Source organism: Sorex fumeus, unplaced genomic scaffold (assembly GCF_029834395.1).
Source record: "Sorex fumeus unplaced genomic scaffold, SorFum_2.1 ptg000072l, whole genome shotgun sequence".
In the NCBI taxonomy this organism is placed as follows: Eukaryota; Metazoa; Chordata; class Mammalia; order Eulipotyphla; family Soricidae; genus Sorex; species Sorex fumeus.
In genome coordinates this window covers 54,799,058-54,812,947 of record NW_026606129.1, presented here as the reverse complement: position 1 = coordinate 54,812,947, position 13,890 = coordinate 54,799,058, and the positions used below count along the sequence as shown (strand labels likewise).

At 42.4% G+C, this 13,890-nt stretch overlaps 1 protein-coding gene across 2 annotated transcripts in view; it reads right to left on the bottom strand.

The window, feature by feature from the left end:
- Positions 1-13,890, bottom strand: part of CACNA2D3 (calcium voltage-gated channel auxiliary subunit alpha2delta 3) — a 1,033,411-nt gene that overhangs the window by 576,654 nt on the left and 442,867 nt on the right. The gene's annotated exons all lie outside the window — the stretch shown is intronic.

Sequence of the window (13,890 nt, the reverse complement as noted above, 5' to 3'; positions counted from 1 at the left end):
CAGAGTCTCAAAAATAAATCTCAAAGAGATAAACAAGTTGCAGAGATGCTTCCCAACCCTACACCAGGCTTTGCCATCAGGAGCAACCAAAGTCACCATCCAGTTAAAAATTTAACTCCACTTGTATTACCCTATTCAAAATTTTTGAATTCCTAAAGTGCGCAGGCACATTTGCGATGGTACAATATCTCAAATTCTACACTGGTAATGAACCAAGAGTAGCATACCAGTTTGGAAGGGATGTAAAGTAGATGGCAGCCAACCTCACCAAGTAAGAAAGAAAGTAAGAAAATATAAACACACAGGTTTAAGAAAATATAAACACACAAGTCTTAACTGGTAACATGCTAGTAATCATATCTACAAGAACTTAATGGCTCCATGGTGAGATACAACAATATTCACACAGCTTCTTCTAAGAACATTTTAAAATAATTTTTAGTGAATTATAATAAGCAATATAAAATAAATTATTCTGGACCTGCTATAGGGGCAGCCTTGAGGAGTGGTTGGGAAAATTGGAAATAATGGTGGTGGGAAGCTATATAGTGGTAGGATTGGTATTGGAATATTGAATGTAAAAAATCATGAACAACTTTATAGAAAAATAGAAAGAAAGAACAAAAGAAAGAAAGAAAGAAAGAAAGAAAGAAAGAAAGAAAGAAAGAAAGAAAGAAGGCTGGAGTGATAGCACAACGGGTAGGATGTTTGCCTTGCACATGGCTGACCAGGGTTCAATTCCCAGCATCCCATATGGTCCCCCGGGCAACACCAGTAGTGGTTCCTGAGCACATGAGCCAGGACTAATCCCTGTGAAATGCCGGGTGTGACCCAAAAAAATAAAAAAGAAAAGAAAGAAAGAAAGAAAGAAAGAAAGAAAGAAAGAAAGAAAGAAGAAAGAAAGAAAGAAAGAAAGAAAAAAGAAAGAGGGAGGGAGGGAGGGAGGAAGGGAGGGAATTATTGGGGTCACATTTTCTATCTTGTTTCTAAACTCGGAGTTCTACCTAGTGAACATGAACCTTTCAGGTCCTATTGGACAAATTCAGTTCCAACCATACAGGGGTGAGCCCCAAGTTCCCACTTCTGGGAAAACCTGAGATAGGCCCAAAGGACAGAGAAATCTGCATCATTACAAGATAATCAAGGAGACTGAAAACAAAGTAATGAAGTCCCCAAAGCACTGGCTCAGTTCATGAAGATGAAGCCAATCTTGCCCGCAGGAAACAGCAATGAACACCCAGAAACTTGGCACCCTCTCTTTCTGCTCCCCGGAATCCTTTAAATACTCTTTGTATTTTCAGAGGGGATTATAGTCCAGAAATCTGGAAAGAAAGGCTGGGAGCAAACAGCAGGTCTTCCTTTTCAGAGAGAGAGAGAGAGAGAGAGAGAGAGAGAGAGAGAGAGAGAGAGAGAGAGAGACCCCATTAAGGAAAAAATCTAAGGAAATAAATGAATGTCCTGGGGTTGTCTACACAGTACAATGGGACTAGCCCAGATCAGAATCTACATCCTCCAACTTGCTTACTATTGCCCTAAGTCAAGCCTCTGAAGGTACTGGAGTGCAGCCCAGAGTGTGAACAATGGCAATGCTAGAAGGTCTATAAAATGTCTGAAAACCCAAGGAGGGTATACAATATGTCAAATCCAGTTATCAACAGGTCTGAACACACAGATCCAGATTTTCTCTAGCTTCTGCACTACAAGTGGTTAAAAGAGGGAAAAGGCACACCTGGGAGTGAAATGGTGCTGAATGAGTTGTGCTTGGCCCCTTTCCTGGATTTGGGTCACAGGAGAGAAACTCTGTCATCTCCATCGCAGACTCTGCAGGAACTAGCGCAACAGGAAACGCTTCCAACCCTGGGCCATCACTGCTCAGATGGCTGCTGCACTCTGTCCCAGGGCTCTCCACCCAACCAGGCACCTGGCACCAAATGGCCAGTGTTCATATCCACCTAGAACCATGACAGAGTGCCCTTGAACCTGTTCACATCTGTGAAACTATCCCCTATACCCAACAAACAATCCTCCTCCACACTAGACACACCTCTTCCAACTGTGAGCAGGTGCATCCAGGAAATCTCAGGAAAATTGCTCCTGGCAGCCCATGGGAGATCCTCAAGTCTTAGTGGTCTCTCTAATCTTCAGGAGGACTTAGGAAGCAAACCACACTCAGGGTGGGAGGAAGTGCCACACACTGTGTGAATGGGAGAGGAAAATCTGTGTGTATGATGAGGAGGACTATGGTGATAGAAAATTAAGGGATGGGAAAGGGACTCAAGAAAAGCACAGAAGCTGAATGGGGATGAATTGAGTTTCACTGCAGAGCACAGGCCCCACCATCCAGCGAACTGTTAGTAAGTCCTTCTTGACACAGACCTTGCCTCATGCAAGATTAAGACATAATAACCTTGCAGCACCAGCCTCATTTGAGTTGAATCGCCTATGGGTGTGATTTGGCTTATCTCCTATCTCCCTTCTGAGCCTAGAAATCACACAGGACTAGATTTCTGTGATCATTATATTTTCCAGTGCATTTGGAGGCTGTGACTCAGTGTCCTCAGAGCAAAGTCCAGGTAACTGACCCAACAGAAAGGGATAACACAGGAGCAGTTTTTAGACTTGAGCACTGGAGCCCACTTAGCAGATGGAGATAAGCCATAGCTCCAGTCATTTCCCTGTGGATCTGTCCCACACAGCAGAGATGACATCAAAACCAAATGGGCCAGAGAAATGATGGTGGTGATACAAGGTGCAGGGATCCCCACGGCTAGGGAGCACAAGCTGGACAGAGCTGAGCAGCTTTATATTGTGCTATTCTATTCTGTGGGGAACAGGGAAGAGAGCATAGCTCCTCGTGAGAATCCAGGAGATTCATCTCATGATGCCTGTTAAGGAACAGGAGAGCCTTGAAGCACCTCCTTAGGAGTCTCCCTCCTTTATGGTGTAAGGAAGAGCCCAGAGCATTGGGATAAACCCAGCTTGATTGTGATTCAAGCTCTTGCCTATGTGGTCTATTTGAACCCAAACAAAATGACCAAGATCCGTTAAAAGAACTGTTCTCCAGAAGAAAATGGCACAGAATAAGTGTTCAATTAATATCTATTCAATAGTAACTCCTCTGAGGTAACGTGTATGCACATCCCTGTTTTACAGACAGATAGGGCAGTAGGAAATACATACCCCACAGCCCCAGGTCATACAATGTGGGGAAGAGAAAGCAAGGATCTACCTACACTTGCAAGTACCAGAAGTCACTTCCTCCCCCATCTCATGGTCTGTGTACTCAGTGTCAGAACAAGATAATGCTAATCACTGGCTAATCACTGGCTAATGCTAATCACCCCACAACTCTCAAGAAACAATGATCCACAAACCCACATCCCTGCCTGTGTTCCCATGCCTCCTCCTTCATCACCATCTCTGCCTCCATTTACATGTTCATAAAATGAGGATGGCCCTAGTTGGTTGGTCATCCTGCTTGGAGGGCCTCCTTACATCGGTGGGAACTGGGGGAGATTATATTTTTATTAACAAGAGTCTTCATCATATAATATTGCATTCTTGGCACTACATGCCAGTATGTTCAGTACCTTGAACAAGGTCGCCCTCACTGAAGTTTCATGGTGACAGCCCCATGTCAAGGGTGAGATCAGCTCAGTGATGTCTATGGAATTAACACGATATCAGGCACCTATACTCACTCATGCCAGTGGCAGCTGCTCTGTCTGCAGTGATAGCATAGCAGGTAGGGCGTTTACGTTGCATGCAGCCGACCTAGGTTCGATTCCTCTGTCCCTCTCGGAGAGCCCAGCGAGCTACTGAGAGTATCCCACCTGCATGCCAAAGCCTGGCAAGCTACTCGTGTCGTATTCGATATGCCAAAACCAGTAACAAGTCTCACAATGGAGACATTATGGTGTCCACTTGGGCAAATCAATGAACAAAGGAAGGACAGTGCTACAGTGCTACAATAATAAAAATCAATAGAATGCTATTAGTGATTTCCATCACAGTGAGAGTAAAGAAAATAAAAAAAGAGACAGAGAAAAGACCCTTTTCAGAAGGGTGTTCCCCATCTTGTTCCCAGAGGGGATCTCACCCCTCGGGTGTTCTCCATCCTGTTCCCAGAGGGGATCTCACCCCTCCCTGTACTCTGAGTTCTGGACATTGTAATAAAGTAAGTCGGGGGAATCAGACTAGCCTCAGGGATCTGGTCTCTCTGCAAGGAGCACACCCCTTTGTTCCTCTGCAAGCCACCTAATTTCTGGTGGAGATTAATCACAGTATCCCAGTGAGCCCTGGTGGACTGGTCCACACCATTCTCAAATGATTATTCTGGCTCACTGCACGTTTCTGATCATGCACAAATGGAAAGGGGTGTGTTCTAACCAAATAAGTTTCCAAGCATATTCAGAAGATTCTTTGAAACACCATTCACTAGAGAAAATCCAAATAGTACAGAAATGGACAGAGAAGTAACCAATAATCTAATGACCCAAGATGGTCACCTCTAACCTTGGGAACACCCAAAGATTCTCCACTCTACCCCGACACTATACACAACACAATGTACACAAAACTTAACACTGACAGCAGCCAGTAGGGTTTGACTAGTTCTGACTATACCATAGGGTTACAGGAAACACTGAAAACTGAGTACTATCAGTAAGATTTTCTCTGTTCTAGGGAAATTCAAAAGCTTTCAGATGGGATACATGAAGTACAATCATAAGCATCCCTGTAGAAGTACCTTTTAGGAGAAAAAAAAATCTGAGTCTTTATATGTTGAAACTTTTAAATTTTCCAACGAATAACCTTTTAGTCCATTCTATTTGGGCCGTTCTACCTGGAGGCCACTTCATCTGTTCTCCAGACAAGAATTAGTTCAGAGCTGACACTGACAAATGGACCTGCAGAAATTCTGCTCACACCAGACATTACTCAGCATCCTGACAGGTGACCTGTCCGCACGGAAATTTCTACTTTTAATTGGGCAGCAGGCCTGAGCTAGATCACGGTTTAGGTCAGTCTATAGGTTAGCTGAGGACACAGGCTATCATGATTTATTCATTCATTCAGCGAACACTCAACAGCAGAAAGTGGTACCTCAACAATTATTCATAATTTAGATCTCTCGATAGTCTGTTTTCCCCACAACATCCATTATCTAAAAAGCAAACCAAGGAAGGACATAACAGATTAGCATCCACGTAAAACAAAGAAGGCAGAAGAGATGAAGAGATGAAACCAGAAGCAATGCTTTGACTTTGAATGCTCACAAATCTCCCAAATCTCCAAAATGGAATCATTCACATTTTTCTAGTGAATAGTGTATTTTTCTTTTTAATTGTGATTTAGGTAACATGGTAAATTATATGTTTTTGTAGAATAGAATTTTAATATTCTAGATCAAGGTCATCAAAAGCAAAAATTATGATATAAATGGGTATTAAATGCTTGTTTACTCACCTAATCATTTTGATACTTATATAATGTATATATACATACATTGTGCATTATATTACTGTACTATTTTAAAGCAGTGGTTTTCAAATTTGAGAATGGATCAGAATCAACTGAAAGACTTGTAAGACACACATTTCTGTCCTCCCGACCAGAGCATAAGTAAATTTTGAGGGGAACCCAAGGATTTTCTTTTTGAACAAGTTCTCAGTAAATTTACTGATGCTGGCATTTTGGAACCACCATTTGATAACCACTATTTCAGTTTATGAAAGAGCAAATGAAAATCCTTCTCACTGGAAGCTTATATTCTAGCGGAGTTATAAAAGTTAAGCACACAATAATTCCATTAGTGGCAAGTCAGTCATTTCTACAATAAAAAATAAGTGGAGAAAATCATGGAAGATGGAGAAGATAGGAATCATTTTTAAAGATAAATTGGTCACAAGAGGACCTCTGATGAGGTCACATCAAAACAAATGAAGTGGGTGAACTCTGGTCAGAGAGGAAAAAATTCCACGCAAAGGATGCACTTGTGGTGATCAGCTTCAAACACTCCAGCATGAAATCCAGACATTGAAAAACAGAAAATAGGGGAGAATAAAAGTCTTAAGCAGGCTCAAGGGAAGATTAGATTGATAGGATTTTAATAGTAAAATGATGAGCAAAGAAGTGATATGATCTAATTTATGTTTTAAAATAACTCCTTGACCCTGTGGAGATCTAAAGAAAAAAATCGTTTCAGAGACAAAAATGGAAACAAGAAAACCTGCTAATTGGGAGAAAATAAGAAAAGTTGGTGTCTTGGACCAGGGTGGTGCCCTCCTAGATTTCTTCTGGCTTCAACATTTTCTGGTATTTCCTTTACCTTTACAAATTCTTTCCTTAAATACACACACACAAACACACACACAAACCCCACACAAACACACATTCACAAACACACACACACACTCAATTCAACTGCTTTAAAACTATTTGAGAACAACTTACATACATCTGGCGCTTCCTCTTTAATAAAGAGAAAATATTTCCAAACTAAAAGTCTGGTTATATTCATCTTCCATCTTTCCTGAGATAGTCATGATGCTGGCTCAACAGAAAATACATCAGCTTGTGATGCCACCTGGCTAAGAACTAGCATAATCAGAACAACATGAGAATACCAGTAAATCCTGAACTGCATATCACAACAGGCAATTGTGCAAATAGCTACAAGAAGAAGGTCAAAGAGAATGTGAGAGGTTTTCATGAATGTCACAGAGCCAGAAAAAGAGGCTAAGTAGCTATGAACATAGGCAGGACTGAGAGAGACAGAATAAAAACAAATGGAGGAGATACTGTGTATGGGTGGGAGGGCAAGACTACAAGAACTATAAGACAAACACGACTTACAAAAGTGATAGAGGATTAGCCTGTTCTGGCAAGAACTTGATGGCAAAGGAAAATGAGGTCAGAGTGGCTGAATGGCACATCAAAAACACTTGGCCCAAGGAAATCTGGAAAGGAGGCCAGGAAGTTCTGAGTCTGGTATAGTGACAATATGAAAAAAAAAATTGACCCAAATCCCCTCTCCGACACTTGCCAATGTTGCATATTTCTAGAATCATCTCCCCTGCTTCCAAGTCCTCTTGGTCAGGGATCCATGGTCAGGAATCTGAACAAGTAATTCAAATTTTTCTGTAGTTGGTCAATCCCTCTACCTTTGAACAATGAAACCTGACATCAACTCAGACTTTACAGAAACAGACTGACCTTTGTTTCTCTTGAAATCTGCAGCATGGCCGGCAATGTCACCCTCTTCAGAATGACATTTCCATACCCTGGCGCCCTCAGTGCCATCTTCAGAGACAAGCATACTCACTGTGAAGTTGACAAATTCAGGCAGTAATCAAAAGTCCTGCTTGATTGGGGGAAAATTTCTTCCAGGGGCACAGAGGCAACTCAAAAATGAGATTGAAATGTGATGAAGCACTGCCAGTTTTTTGATTAAGTGGGGTTTTCAATTTGCCACTTAAAGGGAGCTGTGAATATCCTTCCATCAACACACTCCTATGAGCTTCATCCAAAAAGTGGCTGGGCCAAGAGAAGCTGTAATTCCAAAGCAACAGAACTCTCAGCCTAAATTTATCCCCAACAGGTGTACAAAGATGATAATCTACAACCAGAAGGAGTGTGAAAATTCTATTCTAGAAGGTGCAGAATGCAGAAAAGAGGTTCAGGTCAGCTGCTGGAGCATGCTGTCTGTTCTCACACCTTCTGATAATCCATCCTGGACCAGATCACAAGGCAAAGTGAACAAGATCTGGAAAGCCACGACAGTTGCCAGCCTATTTTTAACCACTTGTGAAAGGTTTGATTCTAGTCTCCTGAAATCCACATTGTTTAACCCAAATGTTGATTTATCTCCTTAGGACTATAGTGCAAGAGAAAGTGATTTTTTGACTGGTTCAGTCACCTGTGCCAATTCAGGTGGCACTGGGACATGTGTCTGTGGCAGAAGGTGGTTAGCTACATCTAATTTGGTTTGTTTGTTTTGGGGGCTACACCAAGCTGTGCTCAGGGCTTACTCCTGTCTCTGCACTCAGGCATCTCTCCTAATTGGGCTCAGGAATCATCTAGGGTGCTAGGGATTAAACCCATGTTGGCTATATGCAAGGATCCTGCCTGTTCTCCTATCTCTCTAGCCCCTGTCTAGTATTTATTCAGTTCAGTCAACACAGCACAGCCTTTTAGGTGTAAAGAGGTCCTACAAAGGATTTTACACTCACTCAGGATGTGTTGCATCGGATTGACTATGTCATTGGGCTGTGTGACCCTGGTCATGTTACTCAATATCTCTGAGTTACACATTTATTCTATAAAAGAGGCATTCAAACAGGGGACTGACAGTACAGTATAAAACAGGAATTAAAATAGAAGTAATAGTATAGCAGGTAGAGTGCTTGCTTTGCATATAATACTCCCAGGTTTGATTCTCAGCATTGTATATGGTCCCTAAGCCCTGCCAGAGTTATGCCTGAGTGCAGAGCCAGGAGTAAACCTTGAGCACTGCTGAATGTGGACCCTCAAAAATAAAAAAAGTAGGGACTGGAGCATTAGCACAGTGGGTAGGGTGTTTGCCTTGCATGTGATCGACCCGGGTTCAATTCCCAGTATCCCATATGGTCCCCCCGAGCACTGCCAGGAGTAATTCCTGAGTTTAGAGCTGGAGTAAACCCTGTGCATTTCCGGGTGTGATCCAAAAAGAAAAAAAAAATTTAATTTTAAAAAAGCATAAAAATGCTAATAAAAATAAAGGTAAGCTTCATAAGTTTGCAATATTTATATAGATAGATATACACATGTGTTTAATATACATTTAATATAATAGTATTGTGTTAACATATTAATGCATGATAACTACTATATTTAAGTCCAATGTCTGAAACATAGTGATTCAAAACTGTAGATAATATGTTAGTTAAATTACAATTTCATATTTTACTATGAAGACACAGGAGACTTAGTTTGGGCTATTACTGTGAGATGACTAGGAGTAAGGGAAGAACTTCCCTAGGGTTGCTTCTATTGGATGGTATACAAAGTGTTTTCAGTATTTTATAATAGGGAAAAGGTCCTTTCATACTTCCTTGCAACTCACCCTCACAAATAGAACACCAGCCCATTCTGGGAGCTCCTTAAGTCTACCGACATTGTTCAACTAGCATTTATAGAGTAACCACCCAGTGGAGAGCCCACCCAGCAGGGTGTGGCCGAGCACTTCAGAAGAGACCATACAGGGCTCCATGACACCAAGACCAGAACACTAGAGGGGGATCATAGGAGGATAGGAGGATCATCCAGTATCATCTCTGTGATTAGGAAAGTCCAAGGGGGTAGTGGGTAAAAGTAGCTTAAATGGGAGTCACAGGATAAAGCTAGGGAGCAACTGGTAGAACAGGGAGTGAGCACTGAAAGAAAACAAAGCCAGAGAAAGGTTGAGGAACTGGTATAGCCATCTGTGGTGACCCTAGGGGGCATGGGGGGGGGGGGAAGCTGATTCTTGTTCTCAGAACTCCCTCTACAGAAATAATTCATAAACAGCTTTATTCAGTTAAAATCTACCTGTCATACAACTTATTAACGTCTTCAGTGTAATGGTTTTTAGAATATTCACAGATCTGCACAACCATAATTTTTTTTTTCATCTCAAAGCTAAAAAACAATAATCAGAAAACCCTGTGCACTGCCAGGTGTGACCAAAAAAGCAAAACAAAACAAAACAAAAGCAAAAACAAACCAAAAAAAACCCCAACAATCAGAACTTTCTACCTTTTAGGGATCTTTGCCTATTCCTCTTACCTCTCTTGCGATAGCACAGCGGGTAGGGCGTTCGCCTTACAAGCGGCCAACATGGCCGACCCGAGTTCGATTCCTCTGCCCCTCTCAGAGAGCCCAGCAAGCTACTGAGAGTATTCGATATGCCAGACACAGTAACAACAAAGTCTCCAATGGAGACATTACTGGGCCCGCTCAAGCAAATTGACGATCAACGGGAGGGCCTTTACCTTTACCTTTATTTTTGCCTTTGTAGGACATTTTATACACATGTATGCTATGACTTTTTTTTTTGACTGACTTATTTCAAACAGTACAAATTGTCACTTCTGGCTCTTTATCATTCTCATGATACAGACTATGGAATGAACCATCTCTAAAAATGGGGTGCTGGGAAGCCTCCATACAGTCAGTCACCTCAACATTCACAGTATTTTAACATCCCCCTTCCCATTTGAGTGGTCTTAATTTTTTTTTCTTTTTGGGTCACACCCAAAAAGATGCTCAGGGGTTACTCCTGGATCTGGCTCTGCACTCAGGAATTACTCCTGGTGATGCTCGGGGGACCATATGGGATGCTGGGAATCGAACCCAGGTCGGCCGCATGCCAGGCAAACGCCCTCCCCGCTGTGCTATCACTCAAGCCCCGAGTGGGTCTTGATTTTTAACTCTCACACACCAAGACATAAGAGATGGCTCAGACTTCTTACTTGACTCTTAGCTGGCACTGCCCTGGCTTCTAAAGGTCTTCCTACCACCATGAAAGACCCACAAATCCCAGAAAACCTACCTTGACTTGAGCAGTTCAGTGCAGCGTAAGATTGAACTAATAATCATTACCCATTTAAAATCAGAACATGGTGTCTATTCTTTGTTAATAGAACGTTTGGCTTAGATTTTTGTCATCTGAGCTAGTATGGATCATCTCCCTGGGAAAGAGAGTAGCTCTGAAACAATTTCTCCCCAACATGGCTATCCATTATATAGAAATGCACAACAGCCACCTGGAAATGGAAGATAAAGCTCTCTCTGGCACAACTCGGAAGAACATCAAGTATTTCCTATGATTACACTATTTATTCAGAAAAGCAGATGTTGAAAATTGGAAACGGATATTATCTTTTCTGTTTCATCTTTATTTCAAAGTAGGGCTGCATTGCCTTTCAAATGCCACTGTGAGAGACAGTGACTGGGTATCTGAGAGGATAACTGGAAGCACAATATTGCATTGGAGTTAGGTGGCAGTTTGGTCTCAGACACATATCTATGAGCCCCAGTTCAACAAAGTCTCTTTCTGGGCATAATAGACAGACCTAAGCAGACCTTGGGGGTAACCTTTCAACAGAGCCACTTGAAAAGTTTGGAATGACGAGCTTCAACCAAGACTCACTGCAGCTGAATGCTGGCCTTGTAGCCTTTCATTCTCCTGAAGAGAGCACGTGGAGCCCCACACCCAGAAGGCACCAAAAAGTTAGTGATTCTTCCCACCCTCAGCATCCAAGTTCTTTTTTTAAAAACTTTTGGCTCAAGTTATAATGTACTCGCTAACCCCTAACTTTAGCTAATAAATGCCATTTTCAAATGCAATCTGCTGAATCTAAATTTGAAAGTTAAAGATGGCTTTTCCTTTATGAAGTAAAAAAAAAGCCACCAAACCCCTGTTCCTGTCTACTTTATTAATTCTAGGGAGACTTGAGAGGGAGGGTAAGGTTAATAAATTGTCAAAAGGAATTTTATATTTTGACAGTTGAAACATGATAAAGTTGAATCTTCTTTAGCAAACTCCTTAGAATGAGCTACAAGGAGAAAGAAAGACAAAACTCTAGAATGAAATGTGTCGGGACATGCAGAGAGCATTTTTGCAATTGGATTATCAGTCATACTAGTCCCCAAAATAACTCATCCAAGAAGAACCTAGCATGAACTCTTTCCCTCCCTTGCACCCTTGTTTCTTCCTTCTCCTCTCCCTTCTCTCTCTCCTACCCCAACCACCCCATTTCTTTCCTATACCCTCTCTTTAGCTCCCCATTCTTTTAGGGAGCTTCTTCCCATGACAAAATCAGAATGCCAGGCTTTATATAAGTTGACTAACTCTTGTAGAGGTTAATGAACTTAAAAATTCTGACTCTCAGCAAGCAGAAAATGGGGCATCCAAGCCTGCAGTTACACCCACCAGGATGACAGCAGCCTTAGTGCCTGCTCCACATATTGCAGAGAAAAATTCCACTCCAATCCACCCACCTCAGTTAAAACACAAAGAAATCTCTGCAGACCCAGACATTTCCCAAAAGAGTTCAGAGAGTGCAATTAGAAACCCACTGTGATTCATTAGAAGGATGCCAAAAGGTCTGTTCTCAGAATGAGAATACCAAACACTAGGGATTCTCAGGATTGCAACGCTGATATGTTGGCAGCCCTCTTTTTTTTCTCTCTGTTAAGATTCCCTGGGTACCTGAGTCTCCTCAGCTAAACAGGTTCCTGATCTACTGAATCTAGGAAAATCCCAAGTGTCCATGAAGAGAAAGGGCCTGTCTCCTTTGAAGTGTCTATGATCCCATGCAGAGAAGACTAAGGGATGGAGGACTGGGAGAAAACATATATTTATTTGCCCACTGCTAGGATCACTCCAAGCAGGTCATGATACTGTGGCTGATGAAAAGCCATGCTGCTAATACCTGGGAACACAGTGTCAACAACTTCGATGTTGGGTACTGGCCAATAATGATGGAGTTATGATTCCATTCTGCAGCAGAGACCACCAACGAGATCTCGTTTGTGGAAAGGAACCGGAATGGATAAGGATCACTGGGGTGGGGATCTTGATACATGTCAAGAATATACATTGGTTTGGTATCTGAAACAAAACAACTTGTTGACTTCTTGGGTTATTGGTGTTTCTTGGCTAATTTATTCTTGTTGGCTAGAAAGTGAGTTCTGACTGCAGAGACTGTCCTTAAGAGCTATCATTGGCTACACTCTAATTGGGGTTTGATCAGACTGACCACCAAAACCTATCACTTGGGAAGCTTTCATTGCTTCCTTTTTGTTTGCTTGTTTATTTGGGTCATACCAGCTGTACTCAGGGCATACTCCTGGCTCTGCACTCAGGGATATGGGATACTAGGGATTGAACCCTGTCAGCTGAGTGCAAGACAAGTGATCTATCTGCTGCACCACTGCTCCAGTAAACTTCACTTAATCATTTAATCACTTAACTTCCCGTTAGTCGTCGATTTGCTCGAGCGGGTGCCAGTAACATCTCCATTTGTCCCTGTCGCGTGCTAGTGTAGCCCAATGGCATCTGTTCCCTCTGGGAACATGAAGAGCCTCAAGCCGATCAATCATGATCTTGACGAAGAAGTCTGACCATCTGGTACGTGGGCGGCCATGCGGTCTTTTGACATCCCGTGGAATCCAGTCAGTAACAGCTCTAGTCCAGTGGTCGTCTTTAAATCTCATTACGTGACACCTGATTTTTGACACCTTGGCAAATGAGACAGTATCCCTGATTCTTGATCGTCGACAGATGTCAGAACTCCGGATTCTTTCTCTTATTTGAGTGAAACGTGATATTCCAAGCATAGCTCTTTCTATTCTTCTTTGGGAGACCCGAATAGCATTCTCCTCCTGTTTGCATAGGGCCCAGGTCTCTGAGGCATATGTTAATGCAGGAAGAACAGTGGAATCAAAGAGATGTGCCCGGAGCCAGAGGTTCTTCGTCCTCTTAGCTATTTCTTCGACGTTCTTGAAGGCGTTCCAAGCCGCTCTCTTCCTCCTGCGCAGCTCGGGTGCCAGGTCATTTGTCATGTTGACCTCTCGACCTAGGTACACATAGCTGCTGCATTCGGAGATGGTCGTTCCATTGAGAGCGAATGGGTCGTCAGGAACGAGGCTGTTTCTCATAAACATTGTCTTCGTAAGATTCAGCTGTAGTCCTACCTTTCCACACTCACAGTCAAAGTCGGCCAGCATTTGTGCCGCTTGGCTGATGTTTGGTGTTATTAAAACAATGTCATCAGCAAAGCGGAGGTGGTATAGTTGCCGACCATCGATCTTCACTCCCATTCCTTCCCATTCTAGTCGTCACATGATGTTCTCGAGGGTGGC